At 42.1% G+C, this 17844-nt stretch overlaps 1 protein-coding gene across 2 annotated transcripts in view; it reads right to left on the reverse strand.

Annotated features, from left to right (window-relative positions):
- The window catches only part of LOC115112861 (cdc42 effector protein 4-like), a 46888-nt gene extending 34651 nt beyond the window's left edge, over positions 1 to 12237 (reverse strand). Inside the window, exon 1 of one of the 2 annotated variants that reach the window (XM_065012623.1) lies at positions 12109 to 12237. The gene's annotated coding sequence lies outside the window, so the exon portion shown is untranslated. Of the gene's footprint in view, positions 1 to 11470; positions 12073 to 12108 lie in introns of those variants that run through there. The other variant, XM_065012622.1, reaches the window with a different exon arrangement.
- Between the last annotated feature and the right edge of the window lie 5607 nt (positions 12238 to 17844).

Below are 17844 nucleotides of genomic sequence, written 5' to 3' on the forward strand. Positions count from 1 at the left end.
TGACCGGTTTATTTTTTACTTAAGACAGCGAGTTTCCATGCAGAAGAGCCTTGGGAGAATGTCTTCATGTGCGTTCACAAGTATGTATGCCAGGGCTATTCTAGTATATTCTTACGGGGGGCAGACTTTAAACATTTTATTTACAGGGAGGCCAAACATTTTCTACATGGGATAACTTTTCCGTTATAAAAAGCAATGCACAAAAACACAACTATAATCTTACGAAGCCCTTTTATTCTATTAAAATGTAATGTTGCTAAAAGTTCAATTTTAAGTGCTTTAAGATTAGCTTAATTCAGGGCATCAAATGGTTTAAATAATGGAACATATTTGTACTTAGAACACAGTTGACCTGCATCACATTAATTAATTCCTACTTCCCTGTCTGTTTTACATGAATCTTTTGTTTTTATTTAAACATAGGAAACCTTTTATGGATGGCATATCTAGGTTGACCAGCATCACATTCTGTTGTTTTCTATTTCTTTATTTTCTGTCTTTTTTTTAAACACATAGAAATCTTTTATGCATGACATCTCTGCAAAAGCTGGTCAACTGAGATAAGTCTCCCCCTCCCCCCATCAGTAGAGAATGGGTCCCTATAACAAACTGCACCCTCCCCAAGGGGACTTCAACTCATCAAATCTCGTTGCAAATCTAGCTTTCAGTTTATCTAAAAACTCAGACATCTTGGGAGTGATCTGTACTGATGACTTTATATAGTTGCACAGTCTAGGGAAATGGAGCATTTTGATTTTGGCTCTAATCAGGAGGAGAGAATAACATTTATTTAGAAAATAAGTACATTTTTCTATTGTCTCAAAAACTGTTTTATCCCTCCCCTGTCGTCCCAAATTTAGTCCATTCAATTGACTGAAGATGTCACTAAAAACCATCATCTGATATGAACTCCTAATTAAGCATTTTTGCTAGATGTGTTGGCTTTCTTGTGGCGGCAGTCGAGGAGCAGAGCAACCATCCCCTCCCTAAGCCCACCATAAGCTGCTGCTCTAGAGAGCACGATTACCCTTGCTTAGCCACCGAACATCAGTGTGTAAAAGTAGATCATGACGCTCAGCAGACTACGAAACATATATAGGCCCTGACGTAGGCTATAGGAGAGCAATAAAGGCTTGGCAAAGTTCCCTCCCTGACAGTAGCGAACACACACAGCACTGAGTGTGTTTGAGCAAAGCGAGAGCCAGAATCGCTAATCTTGATCACATAATACAGTCGGACGTTTACATACACCTTAGCCAAATACATTTAAACTCAGTATTTCCTGACATTTAATAGTAAAAATTCCCTATTTTAGGTCAGTTAGGATCAACACTTCATTTTAAGAATGTGAAATGTCAGAATAATAGTAGAGATACTGGTGTATTTCAGCATTCATTTATTTCATCACATTCCCAGTGGGTCAGAAGTTTACATACATTCAATTAGTATTTGGTAGCATTGCTTTTAAATAGTTGAACTTGGGTCAAATGTTTTGGGTAGCCTTCCACAAGCTTCCCACAATAAGCTGGGTGAATTTTGGCCCATTCCTCCTGACAGAGCTGGTATATCGGAGTCAGGTTTGTAGGCCTCATTGCTCGCACACGCTTTTTCAGTTCTGCCCACTAATTTTCTATGGGATTGAGGTCAGGGCTTTGTGATGGTCACTCTAATACCTTGACTTTGTTGTCCTTAAGCCATTTTGCCACAACTTTGGAAGTTTGCTTAGTGTCATTGTCCATTTGGAAGAGCCATTTGCGACCAAGCTATAACTTCCTGACTGATGTCTTGAGATGTTGCTTCAATATATCCACATAATTTTCCTCCCTCATGATGCCATCTATTTTGTGAAGTGCACCAGTCCCTCCTTCAGCAAAGTACCCCCACAACATGATGCTGCCACACCCGTTCTTCACGGTTGGGATGGTGTTCTTCAGCTTGCAAGTCTCCCCCTTTTTCCTCCAAACATAACAATGATCATTATGGCCAAACAGTTATATTTTTGTTTCATCAGACTAGAGGATATTTCTCCAAAAAGTATGATAATGTGCAGTTGCAAACCGTTGTCTGGCTTTTTTATGGCGGTTTTGGAGCAGTGGCTTCTTCTTTGCTGAGCGGCCTGTCAGGTTAGGTTGACATAGGACTCGTTTTACTGTGGATAGAGATACTTTTGTACCCGTTTCCTCCAGCATCTTCACAAGGTCCTTTGCTGTTGTTCTGGGATTGATTTGCACTTTTCGCACCAAAGTACGATCATCTCCAAGAGACAGAACACGCCTCCTTCCTGAGCTGTATGACGGCTGCGTGGTCCCATGGTGTTTATACTTGTGTACTATTGTTTGTACAGGTGAGCTTGGTACCTTCAGGCATTTGGAAATTGCGCCCCAGGATGAACCAGACTTGTGGAGGTCTACAATTTTTTTTCTGAGGTCTTGGCTGATTTCTTTTGATTTTTCCATGGTGTCAAGCAAAAAGGCACAGAGTTTGAAGGTAGGCCTTGAAATACATCCACAGGTACACCTCCAATTGACTCTAGTTATGTCAATTAGCCAATCAGAAGCTTCTAAAGCCATGACATGGATTTTTCCAAGCTGTTTAAAGGCACAGTCTATGTATGATCAACTTTTTTTTTGTCAACTTTTGACCCACTGGAATTGTGATACCGTGAATTATAAGTGAAATAATGTCTGTAAACAATTGTTGGAAATATTATCTTGTGTCACGCACAAAGTAGATGTCCTAACCGACCAAAGAATTTGTGGAGTGGTTGAAAAACTAGATTTAACGACTCCAACCTAAGTGTATGTAAACTTCCGATTTCAACTGTAGGTAGTTACAGAAAGTAGTCACACCCCTTTACCTTTTCAAAATGTTGTAGTGTTACAAGGTGGTATTAAAATTGATTTAAGTGTCATTTTGTTTGTCACCAATCTACACAAAACACACAAAAAAATCTAACATTTGTAAAAAAAATCTATATATGAAAAATAAAACACTAATATATCTTGATTACATAAGTATTCAATCCCCTGTGTTAATACATGTTAGAATCACCTTTGGCAGCGATTACAGCTGTGAGTTTTTCTGGGTAAGTCTCAGAACTTTGCACACCTGGATTGTACAATATTTGCACATTTTTCTTTAAAAAAAGTCTTCAAGCTCTATCAAGTTGGTAGTTGACCATTGCTAGACAGCCATTTTTAAGTCTTGCCCTAGATTATCAAGCCAATTTAAGTCAAAACTGGAACTAGGCCACTAAGGAACATTCGATATCGCCTTGGTAAGTAACTCCAGTGTATAGTTGGCCTTGTGTTTTAGGTTATTGTCCTGCTGAAAGGTGAATTTGTCTACCAGTGTCTGTTGGAAAGCAGAATGAACCAGGTTTTCCTCTAGGATTTTGCCTGTGCTAAGCACTATTCTGTTACTTTTTGTCCTAAAAAACTCCCTATTCCTTGCCGATGACAAGCGTAACATTGTGTTGGACTTACCCCAAACATATTGCTTTGTATTCAGGACATAAAATTAATTCCCTTGCCACATTTTTTGCAGTTTTACTTTAATGCCTTATTGCAAACATGAGGCATTAAGAATATTTTTATTCTGTCAAGGCTTCCTTCTTTTCACTATGTCATTTAAGTTAGTATTGTGGAGTAACTCCAATGTTGTTGATCCATTCTCAGTTTCCTCCCATAACAACCATTAAACTCTGTAACCATTGGCCTCATGATGAAATCCCTGAGCTGTTTCCTTCCTCTGGGACAAATCACTCACTCAATGGTAAACCTGGTTTAGATCTATAGCAAGCTGTCAAAGTTAAAACAGACTCAATCATTGCTAAAATGGAAATAGGTCTGTCCATGATAGGTTGTTGCTCTGCCTTCTTGACACATCAGTCGACCAGACAGGTCCTACAGGCCCTAGTTTTGTCACCCCTGGTCTACTGCCCAGCTGTGTGGTCATGTGCAGGAAAAGAAGGATGTAGGTAAATTGCAGGTGATCCCGAACAAAGCAGCACGTATCACACTTAGATGTACACGGGGGGAAAGTGTCAGTAACGTGCATGTCAGTCTCTCATGGCTCAAAGTTGAGGAGAGATCGACTGCATCGCTATTGGTCTTTGTGAGAGTGTGTTGAATGTACAGTACTGAACTGTCTGTTCAAGCAGATGGCACACAGTTCAGACACTCATCGGTACAACACAAGACATGCAACCAGAGGTCTCTTCACAGTCTCCAGGTCAGAGGCTGGGAAGCACAGTATTAAAATAGAACCATGAATACATGGAACTCTGCCAACCCAGGTAACTCAAGCTAGCAATACAACCAGATTTTAAAAAAACTGATAAAATAACAACTTACTGTAAAGGTGACTTGTATTATATATATTGTATTGTCATTTGCACTATACTATGTATTAGACCTAGATATTGTGTGTATGTACTGATATGTAGGCTGTGTGAGACATTTTAAATGGATGTATTTCAGTCCTTGACTAATAATGTTCAGTACTTTGTATTATGACATGTTTCATGTGGACCCCAGGAAGAGTAGCTGATGCGTTTGCAGCGGCTAATGGGGATCCTAATAAACACCAATACCGATTCAAAAAGCACACGGAGTGAGTCCATGCAACTTATGATGTGAGTTGTTAAACACATTTTTACTGCTGGACTTATTTAGGCTTGCCATAACAAAGGGATTTAATACTGATTGACTAAATACATTTCAGCTTTTCATTTTTCCATTTGGAAAACGTTTCAAATTAACATAATTCCACTTTGACATTATGGGGTATTGTGTTCAGGCCAGAGACACAAAATAATTTAAAATCCATACTGTAACACAACAAAATGTGGAAAAAGGGGTGTGAATATACTTTCAGAAGGCACTGTATTTGTAGATGAGTGATTCATCAGTCAGACTAAAATGTAAACACACATTTTCTCTCACGGTTCACACGCACATACACATCCAGTCTGTCCCTATAGACTTAGACTAGCACAAAGCCAGCAGAACTGAAGAACCAACAACGCCACATAGCACAATGGACCCAGATTAACAAGAAACAAAGCAGTGCTTTCAGTGTAAAGGGAGACGGAAGCTAAACCCTAAAAGGGTTCCACACACACAGCGTGTTGGGCCATCTCCTGAGAACTGACCCAGTAGACATGGCAGGCCAGTCCAGAACACCCTCTACTCACCCGGAGTAAAAAGGACTGCATGGCCAGGATACTGCTGACAGACAAAGGACTAGAGGTATGACTCTCAGGGTATTATGTTACTTCTATAGACCAGACCAGTGGTCTAGGAGGCACAGGATGGTTCGGCCCTCTAATGGAGTGGCCAAGGTTAACACAGAGGAGGCCACTGAAAAGACAAAGAAGGAATGCCGTCATCTCTCCCCAGTGGCCGTAGGCTTGAGAGATACAGAACGGAGGGAGAGAACAATGGAGAACCAATGAACTGTGAACAGGCCAGAGCATTTCTCTTTCTGACAGACCAGCTGCACATCACTCAGCACAATGTGTTTTGAATACATAGGACTCCTCTAGTGAGTAGTCTACAGTATTACCCAACTACTTGGCCAGTCAAAGCAGTGGTGGTGTGTCAGAGCCAGAGGTGAAGGAAATTAATGCAATCAGGGTTAATGGTTAATCATGTCTGCATTGAAACCTTCATCAAAGCAGACGAGGGACAATCAGACAGGAGGAGGGACAATTCAACTGGCAATCCAGTATCTATGAAGTGTAAACACGGCAACCTAATTTACATATTGTAAACAAAAACACTCCCCTAAATCATTGTTCGATTTGGTTGAAGAGAAAAGCGACTGAAGATGACCTCAGATTGTATCTTGGGAATGTGACTCACAATGAGAAAATGACATGATTTCTAGTCATTTCTTTTGAGTTCAGACATTAATTAGGTACTTCTCCACATCCATTGTCTAAACGCTAGTCTCTAAACGCTTGTCATTTAAACCCAGGCTTCTGGGTAAAAACTGTACTGTAGAAGCTATTTGTGCAAAATGATACAAGATTGAAAGTGCTTCAGTGGGGTTGGGCGATTTTTGGGGAGACTTCTTCTACAATATGCTACTCCAAATATTGTGATAACCAATATAATCGTTTTGCTCTGGTACTGACTAGATCATCCTAGACTGTGTCATTTTTGTTTTTATTTAATATATCAATTGCATTCTCATTAAATAATCGTAGTATGGAGAAAAAAAAGGCTTAGTTAATTCAATTAGACTTGATAAAGCTGCACAGTTTGGATTCGTAGAGTTTAAATAGAGTTCAGTCTCACACTTCACGATATATCATCAATGTCAAATATTACAATATTCAACTGAATTCTATAAAATCGGCCCAACCCTATGCTACAGTACAACAAATCCATCTTGTCAAGCAGAAGCTGAACATATCAGCCTGGAGTGTTGTTGAACCACAGATGCATACGTTCACAAGGCTCCCGAGTGGCAGAGCTGTCTAAGGCACTGCATCTCAGTGCTAGAGGCGTCACTACAGACCTTGGTTCGAGTCCAGGCTGTATCACAACTGGCTGAGATTGGGAGTCCCATAGGGTGGCGCACAATTGGCCCAGCCTCGCTGGGGTAGGCCGTCATTGGAAAGAAGACTTTGTTCTTAACTGACTTGTCTATTTAAATAAAAAATATAAAAAATTGACAGCCAAACCAGTTATTTATCTCTGCATTTGTCAAATTGTATGGAAAGTAACCAACACAGGGGTGTTTTTGTAATGCACAGTACAGTATCAGATGCATATCAACAAAGCAAGAACTAGCTTTTACGGAGTATCAGCCTACTTATCCCTGGCTAAACGCTGTCCTTTAAGGCATGGCCCAAGCCATTTGATGGGGTTGTAACCCACTCCACTAGGGTTACAGATCAACAGGAGAACCCTGTAGGTAGCTCAGAGGACGCTCATAGGATTACAAGCTAGCGACGACAAGAGCTGAAATGCTGACGCCTTTCAGAGTTAGGTAGCTACAATATCAGCTAACACGGTCCAGGCCACTTCAGAAACATTTGAAACACTCATTCAAATTATAGCAGGTGAAGTCAGCTAAGGCCTATAAAACAAAGTTCAACAGGAAAAGTTCAAACCTCAAAAAAGTATAAAGACGTCAATTTTCAAGTTCAACTAATTCTTACTTCCATGTTGAAAAGGGTTCGGATAAGTTAATGTCCTTAGCAAGACGTGTCTAACTTAAAAGGCATCTGCTTCCCGTTCAGGAGAAAGGTACTTCCTGTAATTTTGCCAGACACAATATCCCTTCTCTGGGACTCCAGTACTATCCAAGATCAACAGGAGGGAAAATAACCAAGACGAGTAACCTGCTATCAACCACAAGAATGTGCACACACACACTAAGGGATACAGCAAAGGTATTCAACACTTCCCCAAGGAGGTCCTCCTGAGTACGGCTGGGTTTTTGTTCTACCTGATCATTAAGATGCACGCACCTTGTGTCCCAGGTCTAAATCAGTCATTGATTAGAGGGGAAGAGTATAAAAAAGCAGTGGAACTGACTTCAAGGTCCAGATTTATATTTGAGGGGCCGATAACTGAAACTGGCTACTCAAGTCACACAAGGTTTCAACAGTTTAAAAAGTTTGAATAATTCATATTGAATTACCGGAGAGAGTTTAGACCTCATCACCCACTGACACCCAATCCAGCCAACGTGTGTATAAAAATATATTTAGATCTATGTGTCTTGAGTTCTGCGTGGCCATAAAGGTCACTGGGTTGAATGTTCACCTGGGGGTCAAAGGCTTGCATCACGTGAGGACTGATTGAGCTAACACTCTTGAGATAATACCTCATTCATTACGTTATCCCAAATACTTAATGAAAAATAGCATAATTAAAATGTATTGTTAAAAGATTGAATGGCCATTAAAATCATATTGGTGATTATGAGACTTATGGGGCTACATTGCATTGTGAGCCTCAGGCAGAGAGGTCAGACCTATTGGTTCTGATGTGCAGCAAAGTCTGTGGACCAAGTAAGTGGACCCTTCAAGCCCAAAATGGCAAGTCTTCCTCTATTCATACCCAGTCTCCTATAGGCAGTCACTGGGGTGAAGGTAGGTAGGAAGGTAGGTAGGTGGACTGCAGCATACTCAAACAATTTACATTTGCATTTCCTGCCTGATTTAGAGGGGAACAGGCAGATCTACACATGGTCCACACAGGAACACTACATGGTCCACACAAGAACACTACATGGTCCACACAAGAACACTACATGGTCCACACAAGAACACTACATGGTCCACACAAGAACACTACATGGTCCACACAAGAACACTACATGGTCCACACAAGAACACTACATGGTCCACACAAGAACACTACATGGTCCACACAGGAACACTACATGGTCCACACAGGAACACTACATGGTCCACACAGGAACACTACATGGTCCACACAGGAACACTACATGGTCCACACAGGAACACTACATGGTCCACACAGGAACACTACATGGTCCACACAGGAACACTACATGGCCCACACAGGAACACTACATGGTCCACACAGGAACACTACATGGTCCACACAGGAACACTACATGGTCCACACAGGAACACTACATGGCCCACACATGGAACAGGAACACTACATGGTACACTACATGGTCCACACAGGAACACTACATGGTCCAGGAACACAGGAACACTACATGGTCCACACTACAGGAACACTACATGGTCCACACAGGAACACTACATGGTCCACACAGGAACACTACATGGTCCACACAGGAACACTACATGGTCCACACAGGAACACTACATGGTCCACACAGGAACACTACATGGTCCACACAGGAACACTACATGGTCCACACAGGAACACTACATGGTCCACACAGGAACACTACATGGTCCACACAGGAACACTACATGGTCCACATGGTCCACACAGGAACACTACATGGTCCACACAGGAACACTACATGGTCCACACAAGAACACTACATGGTCCACACAGGAACACTACATGGTCCACACAAGAACACTACATGGTCCACACAAGAACACTACATGGTCCACACAAGAACACTACATGGTCCACACAAGAACACTACATGGTCCACACAAGAACACTACATGGTCCACACAAGAACACTACATGGTCCACACAAGAACACTACATGGTCCACACAGGAACACTACATGGTCCACACAGGAACACTACATGGTCCACACAGGAACACTACATGGTCCACACAAGAACACTACATGGTCCACACAAGAACACTACATGGTCCACACAAGTAGGAAACCTTCAGTCAAATTGGGCATATGAGGCAACTAATGATTATGGGCTATGGGTGTACAGCCCTAGAAATCATCCTGAGGACGTGCCACTTTAACTGAATTCCCTGTTGAATCGCTGGGGAATTTTTTCGGCACCTCTAGAAATTCGACACGATCTGACTGTGAAATACGCCTGAAGTCAGCTGTTTTTACAAGAAGCAGCCTCTCGTCAATGTGTCTGAATACACCCTCCCTCCAATGCTGCAGACTGTAGGGAGATCATGACCTCAGAGTAGTGCAGAACAGAACTGGGCAGGTAGCCAGCAGGAGGCTCTGCCTTCACAACACCCAGGCAGCAGTCACCACCAATCACACAGCATCAATTAAAGTACAATCAGAGTCCCAACATCTGAGGGCAATGGTCAGAGGCTGTCTGCTCTGCAGTGCAACCCAACACAAAGCCAAGCTCATGTCACCATGTCTCAATAATGTTGTTTAGAATAACAGTTGCTATAAGAAGGGGGGTATAATCACTGAACTTTGAGACAAGTATTGACAAAATAAATGGAAACCCTAGCAGAAGTTATGAGCTTTACTAGTGGTTGATGCTGTTTACAGTACTTGGCCTACACATGATGACTCAATTGCCTAGATGCAACAAAATACCATGTCTTGTAATTATCCATCAGGTCCAATCAAAATCACTCGAGTGATGCGATACAGTGACACCCATCTACTGAGGAACGAGTGGCGTGCCAAATATGATAACAGGCTCAGGGCACAGAGGTAATGAACTGGAAAATAGACAAATTGGCAAGGAAAGGGGAGGAAGGGGGTGAGAGAGAGTGAGAGAGATATGAGGGAAGGGGGTGGGATAGAGAGACAGAGAGAGACAGAGGGGGAAGAGAGAGAGAGGGGAAGCGAGAGATGGGAGGGAAGAGAGAAAGAGAGGGGGGAGAGAGAGAGAGAGAGGGGGAGATGGGGGAAAGAAAGAGAGAGTTGGGGAAGCAAAAGAGGGGGAAGAGGAAGGGAGAGGGGAAGAGAAAGGGAAAGGGGGGGAGAGAAAGGGAGAGGGGGTGAAGAGAAAGAGGAGGAGAGAGGGAGGAAGAGAGAGAGGGGGAAGAGATAATCTGGGAAAGTTTTTAATAGTAAACACAAGCATCAACTCAGTACTGTCAGACAGAATAACTCCAGGCTAGTTCATTGGCTTCGGTAAAATTTTAATCATGCTAAAATGCCATGGGATGGATGGATGATGATGCTCAAGGTTTTCCCATGTGAGTAATGTTAAAATAACCTGTCTTCCTATTGGAGCACTGACACATTACACCCCATCTGCCATTTCTAAGTCCTACAGGACATTCTATCTACTGCTTTAGGGAACTAGTTATTTGGAGCATGTATGCCGCCCCCCAGTAAACCACTTCATAATCGCAAATAATTATTGCATTTAAGCCTATTTTATGCTCAATTAAAGTCCATTAAAAATTATGACTCGAAAAGAGGAGGAAAGTCCCTTTTCTCTCTCGCTCGGGATGGCAGAACTCACAACAATAACTTTTTACTAGTCACATATTTCCAGCTTCAATGAATGCAGCCAGTACACGCTACAATAGAAGTAACTAAGATGAGCCTGAGCAATACATTAACCCTGTAGGTCATTGATTTAAAGTGGCAGGCAACAACTTCCAGACAGGCAGATCACCTAAGGTGACGTTCAATTGTTGTAATGATGAGAGTCTCATCAAAACTAACCCAGTTGATAAGACCGTTTTAAACACAATGCATATCTTCATCGGCGGTGGGTTGTGTTACAGACACGATAAACAAAAATGGGAAGACTAGGCTGTATGGTTGAGTTAACGCACAATAGACTGCGTTCTCCTATATTGAGGACCCAGCCAACTAACTGCCCCTACACGACGAGTGCAAGGCGCTGAGATTGTTCCACAAACATATTTTATATTCAAATGAGATGTAAATTCTTATTTTTCCGTCTACTAATGTCGTTCCCCGATTCAAAGGTATTTGAACGTTGTATGAAATATGTTTAAGCGTAAATAACAATTCTCTCTCTATATATATATATATTTTTAAATGTAATCAAGACAAATGTAATCAAGCCAATACTCAGCAGTTCAAATCACACAATTACAAATATGTCCAAAATGTTACCTTGATTTCTGGTAGTCCAGACTGGGAAATTGAATAGGAGAAAGTTGAATTTCAAAATTGAGTTCCGAACAGAGCAAGATTAGTCTAAATACACAACCGCTTTTAAAGGACAAAGGATACCGTCCTTTTACAGAATACGATATTGCTAAAATCGTTTTTGAATGTGACTACTTCATCTCCAAAGTGTTATGAATTTCCCACGAGTCCAACAATAAGGTAGGCTATGATATCGGTCCACAGTCCCAATGAAGCCTACGTCTGTCAAGTTTGCAGTGCTGTGGCGCACAAAACACTGAACAGTCAGAGAGAAAGAGGCGAAGCGAGAGGGATAAGGTTAACTTCTCCCAAAATATTTTTTCTCCGGGAGGTGGCGTTTTTTCCCGCTCACCAATCCTAAAGTTTTAGTATGGAGGTTAACGTGTGTTTCGAATTTGGTCAACACAAATACAATAGTTTATTTGCTCAGTGTGGCTTATTTAATAGAATATACGTTTCGCAATGGTTAGGTTGTTACGAGTGTACTGATATAAGTAGGACACGTAAACATCCCGGCAACTTTTAGAAAAAACAAACATTTTTATCGTAGTGCCCGTTGTTCACACGCGTAACTGCCCTCTCATTGGCTAAAATAGTCCCACCTGATCATGCCCCCGCCAGACCGCCTTGCATTTTTGAAGACATTTCTTTCCATTATTAGAGCGGACACTAGAGAATCTTGCCAATATAATGGATAATCTGTGGCACAGTCCTTTCCACTACTTCCTCTGAGCTCACCACCCTTCCATCCCATGTCGCGGTTTAAAGGGCCAGTACACAATTTCCTGACTGTCACAAAGGAATATATGTGTATCAAGTTACCATGGGTATTCAACCTGAGGTGAAATACTGCAGCAGGTCTGTGAAAATATCTAGGAAAAAAATTAACATAAGAGGAAAAATAAGTATTTTATTTCAAGGTTCTTATGAATACTGCTAGCAACAACATTATTATAATTCCATGCCTACAGTACAAAAGAGGAGAATAACTAATACCTAATACCAGTGCCACCGGCTGCTGCTAAGCTTTCTTGACATGGAAGTACATTTTTGCCAACACATGGCGAACCTTTGTTTAATTAACCAGCTAAACGGCTACTATTAGCAGAAATCACAGTAGGTTGGTGTAACCTTAATTGGGGAGGATGGGTCCCTGTAGCAACAAAAGGTTAATCATCTTCATATTCACCAACATCACCATTATTATCACCATCATCATCATCGTCTTCATACTCATCATATTCGCCACCATCACCATCCTCATACGGGTCGGCAGGTGGCCTAGTGGTTAGAGCGTTGGCCCAGTAACCGAAAGGTTGCTGGATCGAGTTGACAAGGTAAAAAATCTGTCATTCTACACCTGAGCAAGGCATTTCCCCAGGCTCCAGAGATATGGATGTCAATAAGGCAGCCGCCTGGCACCTCTCTGATTCAGAGGGGTTGGGTTAAATGCGGAAGACACATTTCAGTTGAAGGCATAATCATTGCCATATTACAGAAAGCAGGCAACCAGAAAAATTATTTTCTTTTTTAATTTAGAAAATAATGTATTTTGATCATCATCACATCATGTCAACTGACCACGTGGTGCAAGGACAACAACCTCTCCCTCAACGTGGTCAACGTGATCAAGACAACGGAGATGATTGTGGAAAAGGTTGACAGAGTACGCTCCCATTCTCATCAACGGGGCTGTAGTGGAGCAGCTTGACAGCTTCAAGTTCCTTGGCGTCCACATCACCAACAAACTGACATGGTCCAAGGACATCAAGACAGGCGTGAAGAGGGCACGACAAAACCTATTCCTCCTCAGGAGACTGAAAATATTTGGCATGGGTCCTCAGATCCTCAAAAGGTTCTACAGCTGCACCATCGAGAGCGTCCTGACAGGTTGCATCACTGCCTGGTATGGCAATTTGTTTGGCCTCCAACAGCAAGGCACTACAGAGGTTAGTGAGTACGGCCCAGTACATTACCGAGGCTAAGCCTCTTGCCATGCAGGACCCCTATCCCAGGAGGTGTCAGAGGAAAGCCCGAAAATTGTCAAAGCCTCCAGCCACCCTAGTCATAGATGTTCTCTCTGCTACCGCACGGCATGCGGTACTGGAGCGCCAAGTCTAGGACCAAGAGGGTTCTAAACAGCTTCTCCCCCCAAGCCATTAGACTTCTGAACATCTAATCAAATGGCTACCCAGACTATTTGCATTGCCCCCCCCCCCATATTTGACTCTGCTTCTGGTCTCTGTTATTGTCTATGCATAGTCACTTTAATAATTGTAACTACATGTACATATTACCTCAATTACCTCAACTAACCAGTACCCCCGCTTATTGACTATGTACCAGTACCCCCTGTATATAGCCTTGCTATTGTTATTTTACTGCTGCTCTTTAATCGTTTGTTACTTTTATTTAATTATTTTTTATTTATTTTTCTTAAAACTGCATTGTTGGTTAAGGGCTTGTAAGTAAGCATTTCACTTTAAGGTCTACTACACCTGTTGTATTTGGCGCATGTGACCAATACAAATTGATTTGATTTGATATTATGCCCAGAGCCAGTAAAGCATCATAACACCTTCAAGTGATTTTGTTTCTCAGCATAGTCTAATAAAGAATATATTTAATCAAACAGAATACATCCTTCGCACTAAAACACACAGTATATTAAAATAAGTCCTGGTAGATACAATAGGTTCTGTATGCGTGCCATTTGGGTCATTCTGAAGGTCCCACAGTCAGATCCACCACTCTGTCTAGTAGCTGATTGAAATGCCGTTTACCCTGGCACAGTACGACAACATGATAATAAAAATCTATTCTGAGAGAAAATGGATCATCTCTAGAGGCTTGATATCATCAAAGTTATTTATGTTGCATTGTTCCATAACCTTCTGTCAAATCGATCAGCATCATTTTTTTAATCAATCGTAAGTGAATCATAAAGACTATAAGAGAAAAACACTGAAGTAAAAAAAAATGTGGCACTGTTGGTTTAATCACTTTTCCAATGAAATACATATATTACTTATATATATATTACTTCATGTCAGACACAGCAAAACGTCTGTCCTCTTAATATAAAAGTTTGTTTTCAGGTAAGGTAAAAAATAAAATAAAAATTAATCTAACTATGCCACTACTAACTAACCCCCCCCCCGTGAAAAAAAATCTCCGCACCCAACCCCCAAACATCTTCCAGCAGCTATAGACGGTGCCTGGACACAATACTTTGCTGGTGGTACCACTACCCTGGGATATATGGTTACTTTCTTGTGTGCCCTCTGTTATGTCTTGTCATCAGAAATGGGCTGTGTGTGTGTCAAATCAAATCAATTGTTATTCGTCACATGCACCGAATACAACCTTACCATGAAATGCTTACTTACAAGCCCTTAACCAAGACCTATGCTGATTTTTTTTTAAAGAAAACATTTGCAAATTTTTTTTTTCATGTAACAAATTAACACAATAAAATAACAATAACTAAGCTATATAAATGGGGTACCGGTACCGAGTCAATGTGCGGGGGTACAGGTTTGTTGAGGTAATTGAGGTAATATGTACATGTAGGTAGGGGTAAAGTGACTATACATAGATAATAAACAGTGAGTAGCAGCATCTTTAAAAAAAGGGGGCCAATGCAAATAGTCGGGGTAGCCATTTGATTACCTGTTCAGCAGTCTTATGGCTTGGGGGTAGACGCTTGCCACCCCTTTTTCTGTAGTCCTCGATCAGCATTTTTGTCTTCAGCATTTTTGTCTTGCTCACGTTGAGGGAGAGGTTGTTTTCCTGGAACCACACTGCCAGGTCTCTGATCTCCTCCCTGTAGGCTGTCTCATCATTGTCAGTGATAAGGCCTACCACCTTTGTGTCAACGGCAAACTTAATGATGGTGTTAAAGTTGTGTATGAACGTGCAGTCATGGGTGAACAGGCAGTACAGGAAGGGACTTAGTGATGAGCTTTGAGGGAACAATGGTGTTGAACGTTGAGCTGTAGTCAATGAACAGCATTCTCATGTAGGTGTTCCTTTTGTTCAGGAGGGAAAGGGCAGTGTGGAGTGCAATGGAGATTGCATAATCTGTGGAACTGTTTGGGCATTATGTGAATTGAAGTGGGTCTAGGGTTTCTGGGATGATGGTATTGATGTTAGCCATGACCAGCCTTTCAAAGCACTCCAGATGTCTGTGCTGTGGGGCGGTATTCATTTAGGCAGGTTAACTTGGCATTCTTGGGAACAGGGACTATGGTGGTCAGCTTGAAACATTTAGGCATTACAGACTCAGTCAGCGAGAGGCTGGACATGTCAGTGAAGACACTTGCCAGTTGGTCAGCGCAAGCTCTGAGTACGCATCCTGGTAATCCGTCTGGCTCTGGGACGTGTTTTAAGGTCTTACTCACATCGGCTACGGAGAGCGTGATCACATAGTCGTCCGGAACAGCTGGGGCTCCCTTGCATGGTTCAGTGTTGCTTGCCTCAAAGCGAGCATTGAAGGCATTTAGATCGTCTGGTAGGCTCGCGTCACTGGGCAGCTTGCGGCTGAGTTTCCTTTGTAATCTGTAATAGTTTGCAAGCCCAGCCACATCCGACAAACGTCAGAGCCAGTTTAGTAGGATTCAATCTTAGTCATGTATTGAAGCTTTGACTGTTTGATGGTTCATCGGAAAAGCGTGATTTCTTATAAGCGTACGGATTAGTATCCTGCTCCTGGAACGATGCACTTATTGATGAAGCCAGTGACTGATGTGGTAAACTCCTCAATGCCATCGGATAAATCCGGGAACATATTCCAGTCTGCGCTAGCAAAACAGTCCTGTAGCGTAGCATCCACGTCATCAGACGTATTGAGCAAGTCACTGGTACTTCCTGCTTGACTTTTTGCTTGTAAGTAGGAATCAAGAGCTTTGAAAGGCTGGTAAGACCACTTCCGTATTGAGCAAGTGTAATGGATGTGAAATAGCTAGCTAGTTAGCGGTGGTGCGCGGTAAATAGTGTTTCAATTGGTGACGTCACTTGCTCTGAGACCTTGAAGTAGTGGTTCCCCTTGCTCTGCAAGGGCCGTGGCTTTTGTGGAGCGATGGGTAACGATGCTTCGTGGGTGACTGTTGTTGATGTGTGCAGAGCGTCCCTGGTTCGTGCCCAGGTATGGGCGAGGGGACAGTCTAAAGTTATACTGTTACACAAGTCACTGGCACTTCCTGCTTGACTTTTTTCTTGTAAGCAGGAATCAAGAGCTTTGAAAAGCTGTGTGTGGAGTAAAGGTGGTCTAGCATTTTTTTTCTTCTGGTTGCACATGTGACATGCTGGTAGAATGAGGTAAAAAGGATTACTAGGTAAAATGGCCACTAGACTCGCCACTTCTGAGTGAGCATACTCTTGTTTGCTTAAGGCCTTATACAGCTCGTTGAGTGAGGTCTTAGTGCCAGCATAGGCTTATGGTGGTAAATTGACAGATGAAAAATATGGATGAAAAATCTTTTGGTAAATAGTGTGGTCTACAGCTTATCATGAGGTACTCTACCTCAGGCGAGCAAAACCTTGAGACAACCTTAATATTTTGATTGCGCACAAGCTGTTATTGACACAGACACAGACCACCACCCCTCATCTTACCGGAGGTTGCTGTTCTGTCTTGCAGATGGACAGAAAGTCCAGCCAACTGTCTATTATTCACGTAGTCGTTCAGCATTACTCGTTGAGAAATAAGACATTACAGTTTTTAATGTCCCGTTGGTATGATCGTTTTGAACGGAGCTCATTTTGTGTATTCTCTAGTTATTGCACGTTCGCCAGTAGGAACTACGGTAAAGGCGGATTATCCACTCACCGACAGATTCTCACCAAGCCCCCGGATCTGCCCCCCCTGTATCGGTTTCTCTCCTCAAATGATGGGGATTTGAGCATGGTCTGGGAGGAGCCGTAAATATTTCTCCTCATAGAAAATAGAACATAGAATGCCCACCCCACATCACACCCTGACCTAACCAAATAGAGAAATAAAACGTCTCTCTAAGGTCAGGGCGTGACAGGTGTAGGCCAGTCCATTCTAATCCTTGTCCTCTATCCTTTCTATCCTCTATCCTAACCAATCATAACCCTCCTGTTCCTGGCTCGGAGACGTTAGTAGGTTAGGGTTGGATCCCATTAGCTTCATCACCATCTGACATATGCTACCGTTCAAAGGTTTGGGGTCACTTAGAAATGGCCTTGTTTTTGAAAGAAAAGCTTATTTTTTGTCCATTAAAATAACATCAAATTGATCAGAAATACAGTGTAGACATTGTTAATGTTGTAAATGACAATTGTAGCTGGAAACAGCGAACAGCGTCATTAGC

This window comes from Oncorhynchus nerka, linkage group LG28 (genome assembly GCF_034236695.1).
Source record: "Oncorhynchus nerka isolate Pitt River linkage group LG28, Oner_Uvic_2.0, whole genome shotgun sequence".
Lineage (NCBI taxonomy): Eukaryota > Metazoa > Chordata > Actinopteri > Salmoniformes > Salmonidae > Oncorhynchus > Oncorhynchus nerka.